Raw genomic sequence first — 9,339 nt, forward strand, 5'->3', positions numbered from 1 at the left:
GTAAAATGCTCCCTTAGCTTTATACTAATAATTCTGCACAGGATCCCACATTGGTCGCCTCCTGTGCACACACATTAATTAGTGGGTAGAAGTTGAGTATAATTGTCTTATTCCCAGATTCTGCGGGGGTGGCGACTTTAAGCTGCCATGACGAATGAAAATAACGCCATCCGAAAATAAATGAAATGATACAAGTGCGTCTGTCTCGCTGCTTAATGAATTAGTTATTTTCAGACGCAACTCACTTATATATTAATATTTTTTACGTACACGTATTATGAAGCTTTGATCTAACTTGTACTAAGGAGCACTTTGTAGGCGTTCGTTAAGAAATTATGTAATTCTCGGTTAAAGTTCAAAACATCATCCGATTAAAAAAAGTAACAAAGATTGTATATATTTTTTGCAATACACACCCATCGTTCCACAAGTTGCTTATAAATCTGATTATGATTTAATAATGTTTACTTTTCTTCCTATAAGAAGTTATTCTTTAAAATATCTTATCTCGTGTTATCGTCATACAGGATGTGTTAGCGCACGTGCGCTCTAGGTATTACTGGCGGGAATCGTCTTAGTCTGATAACGATGAAGTGATTCGTTTATGTACATAATGTTTTGTCTACAATTTCTCGTCTGTTTTCTTACTTGTAATGGCTGTATTTCAACAATAATCTTTCTGTGGGGTTGAAATTAATGTATATATCGTATTCAAATGCTGATTCCTGTTGTCTGTAACGGGTGTCAGGCTTAAGTCTTCTTTTACATGTTCTAACACCTAAAACAATCAGCCTTAGTAGCCAGATTTATCAAATAAAGAATCGAAATCATAGTAGTAAGAAACAACTCGGATTTGTAACTGCGTTCAATTTCGACCGGTAACCAAAAACTCGGATAATGGCATATTCATCAGGTCATCGTAAGATTCTCAGATATATAAACTGTCAATGAAAATGTATCGATACAAAGATTGATAAACATATCGTAACGATGAGGTTTTAATGGATATTTCCAAAATGGATCATAATTACGAGTTCAATATGTCGGATAAGTGGTCTGGTTTAGTATTGCTTGTTTAACGTCCTATTAACAGCCAAGATCATTTAAGGACGTGCCTGGATTTGGAGGTGGACGAAAGCCGGAGTACCCGGAGAAAAACCACCGACCTACAGTCAGTACCAGGCAACTGTGGGTTTTGAACTCACAAACCAGAGGTGAAGGGCTCGTGATCAAATGTCGGGACACCTTAATCACTCGGCCACCGCAGCCCCTCGGATAGGTGAACAGGTTTTATAAGATAATAACAACAATTTGTCAATATAACTTATGTAAGATTACGGGACTGTCAATTGTATGTGTAATTCATTAATTAATGGCTGTTAATATGCGTGATGTTTTTGTGACTACCCTTGTTCTCAATTTGAGAACGTGGTATTATTAGCCTAAATTTGGTTAATATATACAACGCGGGTGGCGCCGAGGAAACAGAGGACGGTTACACTTCCGGAACATCTAGTATTATTCTAATTTTACTTTTTCATGGTTAATCTGTCTTTCGTTCATGCATCGTTTTATACATTTTAAGCAAGATTTTTTGTTTGTTTGTTTTGTTTTGCTTAACGTCCTATTAACAGCCAAGGTCATTTAAGGACGTGCCAGGTTTGGAGGTGGAGGAAAGCCGGACTACCGGAGAAAAACCACCGGCCTACGGTCAGTACCTGGCAACTGCCCCACGTAGGTTTCGAACTCGCAACCCAGAGGTGGAGGGCTAGCGTTAAAGTGCCGGGACACCTTAACCACTCGGCCACCACGGCCCATTTTAAGCAAGAATTACGGCCTACTTTAAATATCAGTAGCTTCTTGTTAAAAACATCTGACCTTTATATTCGGATATACGAGGATAAAGAAGTTTCATAGACTTTGAAGGAAAAAGGCATTATCGCATATCAATATCGCAGCCAATTTAATTTATATAGACTATTTCTAGTTATCAACAAGTCCATCATTAGATGATATCTACAATCCATTCAATTCATGGCAAAATGAGTGTTTTCGAAATTGGAGTAAGGTCACGTGTTCTTTCTTTCTTAATGGAATAGTGCCGAACTGATTGAATCCAGGTCCACAGGTGGAGAAAATGAAATGATAAAACTCCTGTATGTTCAGGGCGGTGTTTCCTCTCTGCGGGAGAATCTACAACTTCCGGTTGTGTTGGGCGTGACCGGTACTTCTAAAAGTCCAAACGAAATTGTATTTGCCTTTCCGGCGACGAAGATAGCAAGTACAACTGTACTTTCAACACCCCGTGGAAAATTAGACCTAATGTACTTTCGTGGTTTGAGATATCGCTCTTATACCATAAACAGCTTAAATCAATTAGTCCGAAACATTACAATTGCGTTAATCCGGCACCAGTCATTTTTCATTGTTTTGTTAATTGGTTTCTTTAATACGAAAGTTACTATATTTAGGATTTTCTTACTTCGAAAATGAATGTCCGAACTAACGAGGTTCCGGGATATGCTTCTCCTCCTCGCCATACACGTAATTGTATTTGAAGTTTTGTTGGTACACGTAGATCGATGTATTCATGACAAACTAGTTGTTTACCCTGCAAACAATTATCTCTGAATTTCCTCATCGCTTTACACATCTGTGAACCATCAGATATGCTGACGATACCAATTCTGTGTATCAAAAGGCTGCTTTTGTAAGTGAATTTGAACAGTGAAAACTGAAGAGTCACTATTCAATATAACTCTGGCTTTGCGCTGAGTCAGCATGTTATTAAAGATGTTTGAGGCGATACATTTAAAGGTACATTAGTACTATAAACGTGCACCTTTAAACATTTCATATCCAATTTGCTAAGAACTCCAGACCAGATTTTACGGAGTTCGATACAAGAGGACATGCTGCTTCATTGTAATCCTCTTTTAAAGGGGCATTCCTTCGTTTGAATACAGTTTATGTCGTCAGAATTAAACTTACTCGAAAACATGTATTTTTTTCCAAGTAGTAAAAGTAGTAATCATTACATTAATAAGGCAGTTTTACTCTCAAGATAAACCAAATGTCTTCGAGTTTTAAGTCCTGAACATTCTTAATTAGACCCGAAGAATCACTAATTACCACAAAGACATACGGCATATGTATACGGTACGCCCTTTTCTTGTACATTTCGGCGTTAATTCCATTACATGTAGGCACAGACACTCACATATTCATCGTTCGGACATGGATTTCATAAAAAGAAATATACTAAATTTTCAATCATATTTGTATACAACACGAGATGAATTACTAGCATTTTAATTTAAATAACATGAACTTTGATATAAATTACACAATAACATTTCGAGACTTTACCTTTCCACATGATTTGAATACCGCGATACTTAGGACGGCGGACATTTAAAAAAAAAATTCGGTACCAGTTTCCATACACGGGGAAATGCCGAGTCTATCAGTTTGTGAAGAATTGAATGCAGGCTGAAATATTTTAAAACAAATGTTGAAAATGCAGACCCAGGTCCGGGTCGGCGAACGTTTGCCAGTTTTATTCTGTCAATTGGCGGAGAAGAATCAGAGGAAACTTGGACTTAATTCCTGTGCGAGTAGAAATTGTAAACTGCTGTAGACCTATCGATTGTCGATTACATCACACAGGTTCGTGGATGAAGTGTAAAGTTTGAGTTGTAAATGTCAACTTTCAACCGGAAATTGTCTGTCACACGCAATGTATTTGTATGTCGTCATCAAAACGGACACTTTTATCTCAAAGCGTTTAAAGTTCAGTCTGAGTTTAAAAAGTTTTAGAAATAATTGTCCGTCTAACCCCCCACCTTGTTTTGTCAAAGACTATTATATCACATGGTTTCATGGCTATCTTCTCGCTTTAGAACTCTTAACACGTGAAGGTAGGGAAATGCAATATTTTTGAATATTTACAATTTGGTGGCAAAGCCACGATATAAACTAAGTAAAAAGATTTGCAGTCTATGTGAGCATAATTGACACCCAAAACGTGATATCAATCCATGCCGGGCATGAATTTATTCACCCACCGGAACTACTTGTAACTAATATAAACAATCATATGGCTCTATGGAAAAAAAGCCTAGGACTACAAATGTACGTTGTTTTTTATGTTGATTAAAAAGTATCAAAAAGAAATTTTATACCATATTGTTACACAAATAATAAAAAGAATTGAACAGACTGTGTTTTTTTTTCCGTATTATTTCAATTCACTTTTTGTTTGCAAATTTGCACGTGACAAATGAATTTTGAAAAAAATCTAGGCTGTTCCATTTGTCGAACCCCATTGACGAAGTCGCTGAATATTGGCATTTTTTATGCAAACTCGATTTCAATTTTCAAAAATAACAAAAAAATATGTCGAGAATGTAAATACAATGTATAAGCATTAAACTGTCTTTTTTGGTGTCTATGGTCGACAAAGATGCCAGAGCTTTGTAAACAAACATGTCATATTGTGCTTGCAAAGCTCTGGCATAGATCTATATCGACCATAGACACACACACAAAAAAAACCCAGTTTAATCCTTAAATAGCCAGATCATTGTGGAATACACCAACCCATGGGCGTGAAGCAATAAGAACAACAAAATATATGCTGCGATGATAACGTTATTTTTGTCACATCTAACATATTGATATGGAAGATGCATTCCGAGTGTCCTCTGATCCCTCAATCGGAACCCCTCGTCATTTTCTCCGAAACTAGACGTTCGGAGACGGAGGCGAGGTGTTCCGATTGCTGATCCCTACATCTTTCATAGATAAGTCGATAGGAGTCATTCGGGCTACAGAGGTTGGTGCTATTTTTAGCTTGACTGCATGTCCCGTGTAGATTTCAATACGTTATATATGACCCTATCATTATAAAAGTAGAAAATATATATTGCCTTACTAGCATGGATTTTCCTATAGCCTAAAGTTCTGATTATAATGGGCCTTCGAAAATCGGATGAGTCGACTAACATCAGAAATCCTGCCGCAGTGAAAATGTACCATTGACTAATGAATTTACTATATCTATTTTAAAACTCAAGCCCATGGAAGGACAGCGAAGAATATAATGTTATCCAAAGTCCTTTCCAAACCACCACAACTATTTATGTCATTACCAAAAACAACAAATATTTCTCCACAAAGGGAAATATCGCAATGCAGCCGCTCATGGGTTGAGAGTATGGACTGATCAATACCATTCTAAAATTGATTGATTTTATAACAGTTCGACTTGGTAAAATCGGCTTTCCTATCCAAAAAATGTGATGCCCATTTTTTTAATTGGGGAGGAAAGTGGAGTACCCGCCAAGTACTTTGAGTTTGATGTGAGTGAACTGTCCATACATGCGTCATATGAAAACGCATCTATTATTGATGAAGTGACGTCATTTTGGTGAGCAAATTGAAAAACAAAAACAAAAAAAACTGTCCATATGATTGTGTGTAAGGGTATTGAAAATGTAAAATGTCGAAGTTTAGATTTGCGATGTCACCAATGATTGGCATGTTATGATTTACCGTTTCTTCAGTTTCCTAATAACAGCAATGCATCATTTGTTTCGGGTCAAGAGATTTAATAAAATTGATGTTGTTGTCATTTGTTTTGAATCTGAGGAGCACATACTAGTGCAATGCATTTCAATCAATGCAATTCACGCCTTTAGCAAGACACACCGAAATGGACATCGCCTGTCAATTAAAATGGCTTAGCCTTCTATCAACCTATTGAGCATGCGCAAAAGTGTAAAGTTTCTTTCCAAAGTCGTCTGCAAAAAAGGCAGCCATGTTTAAAAAAAGTTAAATTGCCAAATATTGAACTGAGGAAGGAGAACACAATTGGCTAATTGAAGATACCAAACAACTCAGCTACAAGGCAATGTATCACCTTTTCAAGACAGTAATTCGTCAGAGTGGAGTCGAAAATAGCAACAAGTGATGCCATTATATTCCAAACGAGGTTGCTTCGCAAGACTTTCTCCCCGTATTCAACATGTCGCCCGGCTCAGTTTGGGTTCATACCCAATGACGATGTCGTTTTTCACCATTGTCTAGGTATGTTTGTCTTGTGAGTGAAACTTTCGTTTGACCCTTTTGTGATAATACCAACGGTGACTTCAACTAAAAATACAATATATGTATATGGGGATTCATTAAATATTTAAACGTTTTTATACATTTCATTTTTTTCTAAAAAAACCCGCTTCGACCACGATAAAAACTGTGAAATGGACGAAGAATGTTCAAAATTGAAATCGATTGGTTCATTAGGAATTGATGCTTGCTACATGGTAATAAAAACAAGAATTGAATCAATATGAAGACAATTACTGTTTATAATTTTAAAAAGTCTCCGTTGAGCATCGAATTCTTCGATTCGTCTCGACATTCCTTCTCATATAATCCGGAACGCACTTTGGATCAACTTTAAACTGGTCACATGTTTATGGATCCAGAGGATATGTACTTATGCAAGTTGAAAAATTACAGAAATTATACTCCTGTCTTATTTATTTAAATAATGTATAAGTTCAACTCCTTTGTCATAGATAATCTATTTCTTCTCAAACTGCAGCGTACACTGGCGCCCGTACGAGCCAGCATTGATCAATTCACGTTTGAACGAGAAGGCAGATAATTATGGCGGAATGAAGATACCCATCAAATTCAATTTGTTCTAAAACTGGACTGTGTATTTTTTTTATTCGCGGTACTAAATCCAGAGCTTTACTGATAATCCATTTCTATCGAATCCGATTGCAGTGATGTAGGGAACGCGTGCGTTTTAACATGTTTTAATTGTCTGTTACACCTTTCATTTTGTTTGGTTTATCCTTACAATTTGTAGAAAAAGTGAGTTCAAATACAAACATAATCGTTTAATTTAAAGTTAGTTACAATGTTCTGTCGACTAGTCAGAACTGACCGGAACCAGGCAACGTTTTGACTCATCGGTGTTCATATCGAATGGCGATGTGGTTTTACGATAACAATGTTTTTTTTTTTATTTCGTTTCATCACCCTTAATCAATCTTAAATTGTTAGTCTGTGTCGTTAAACAATTGTAATGACATCCAACTGTGTCCAGAATTTGAAAATGGTCTTTGTGTTGACAAATTAACTGTGGAATGCGTCTTCTAATTGCGCAAAAACTCACCGAATAAAAAAATGGCTGAAAAATTGAGAAAAAAACGTCACGCTGAAAACATTGAAAAGTTGCATTTTTTAAAGGTGCCACTTTTAAAATAAAATCTCATCAGATAAGAAATATCTCCTTTTGCGACATTATAAATTACGTTACAAATGAGAACATACATTTCTGAGAAGCTGTTTGACTGGGATAGATAACCTACAAACACCGATTGTTTAGGCTGTCACTCAACCGAAGTCCTACATCATCACCTACTTACCCACGTCATAGCTACTCTTCCGTTCAGCCGATCGCCTCCGATTTCTGGATAAGATATCAACCCGGGTGTATTTTTATCCAGAATATCTCATTTTTTCAATGATTATCACATTTTGTTCACCGTCTTTCATTATTCATCTTCATCAATCTTATACTCCATTCCTGCTGTACTCGTATTACTCATAGGAACCACTACCGTTGTCAATGATAATATCGTCCAGTTTCAGCATCAGAGATTATATAGGGTTTGGAAACTATAACCCATGACCTCGTCATTAGTGTTTTAACATCTTTTATATAAATTGTGTTAACACAAGTGTAATAACACTTTTCTTAATTAGCAGAACTTTGATTGGCTGTAGGTTCACGTTGTTTCAATCGTGACGTCATGATATGTAAATAGCGGAATCTTGTATAAGTGAAACATAAGAAAACTGATTTCAAACAATGCTTTCTTTTATGCGCTTCCGTTTGATATGGAATTGGTGAACCAAGTAACAAGTAAGTCAATGAGAGTCCGAGAAATATTGCTGTATTGTAATGGAGAATGCCCCCACCCCCCACCCCTACCTTCATCCAACATTAACTGTGCCCTGAATTTGAATGAAGATGGTCTTTGTGTTGACAAAATATCTGTGGAATGCGTCTTCTAACAGCGCAGAAACTCGTCGAATAAAAAAAATAAAAAAAATAAAAAAATAAATGATCAAACGAGAAAAAACGTCACGCTGAAAGCGTTAAAAACTGCTTTTCCAGAAGGTGCCATTTTAAAATAAAATCCTATCAGATAAGAAAGATCTCTTTTTCAGACGTTATAAATCACGTTACAAACGAGAACATACATTTCTGAGAAGGAAACTGACTGGGATATATAACCTACAAACACCGATCGTTCAGGCTGTCCCTTTATATAATAAAATACCCTGTATTTATAATGGTAGGCGACATGTTGAAAAGGGGTCTTTAACATTTAGATATCCCGTGTGGAACAGCTTCGATAGACTGGCCACTGTCTCTAGAATATTTAAATTATGAACTAAATTGAGGTTTATGATTCTGATTTCGAAGATGTCCGATTATAGAAGTAAGAGGAGATAATCTAATATTAGAATCCAATGGAACAATTCTAACAAAACACATAGGGGCTGGTGTCCAGTCTAGTTTCGATAGCACCTAGGCAATTCTGAATATCTTGATAAGGAAAAAATACGGGTATTTTTAACACAAGTCAAATAAATGTATATAAGATTTCACAAATTAAGGTGGTTTGTACAGGTATCATAAACAAGAGGCCCATGGGCCTTAACGGTCACCTTAGTTTTGATATATATTAGCACATTTGGCCATGATCTTGAATGAAGGTCAAGGTCATCCATTTGAACAAACTTTGTAGCCCTTCATTCCAGCATGCTACAGACCTAATATTGGGTCTCTGGGCCTTTTGGTTATTGAGAAGAAGTTGAAAATGTAAATTGTTTACAACGGACGACGCACGACGCACGACGCCGGACAAAAGGCGATCGCAATAGGTCAACTGAGACTTTGTCTCAGGTGACATAAAAGACATTTGATCAGGTAAATTCTGAATGATCAGAGACTTAATACGAGAAAAGTCACACACAACATAAAAAAAAAAAAAAAACATATTTGACACGGCTTCTGTATCGTGCCGTTATAACGCATACCCCACCCTCCAGTTTTCGCATCGCCTCTCGCTACAGGTGCATCGCCTATATCATATATCGTGTATATTGTAACGTCAGCAGCAACAAAACGGATATTTTGACATTGTGACGGGGAAAATAAATGGGGTATCAAGCATAGAAGAAAGGATAGCGATGCCAATAAGTGAAACTGATATTTTAAAAATATTTACATACATTGCTGGGAATCGT

The sequence above is a fragment of the Pecten maximus genome, chromosome 11 (assembly GCF_902652985.1).
Source record: "Pecten maximus chromosome 11, xPecMax1.1, whole genome shotgun sequence".
NCBI classification, from domain to species: Eukaryota; Metazoa; Mollusca; class Bivalvia; order Pectinida; family Pectinidae; genus Pecten; species Pecten maximus.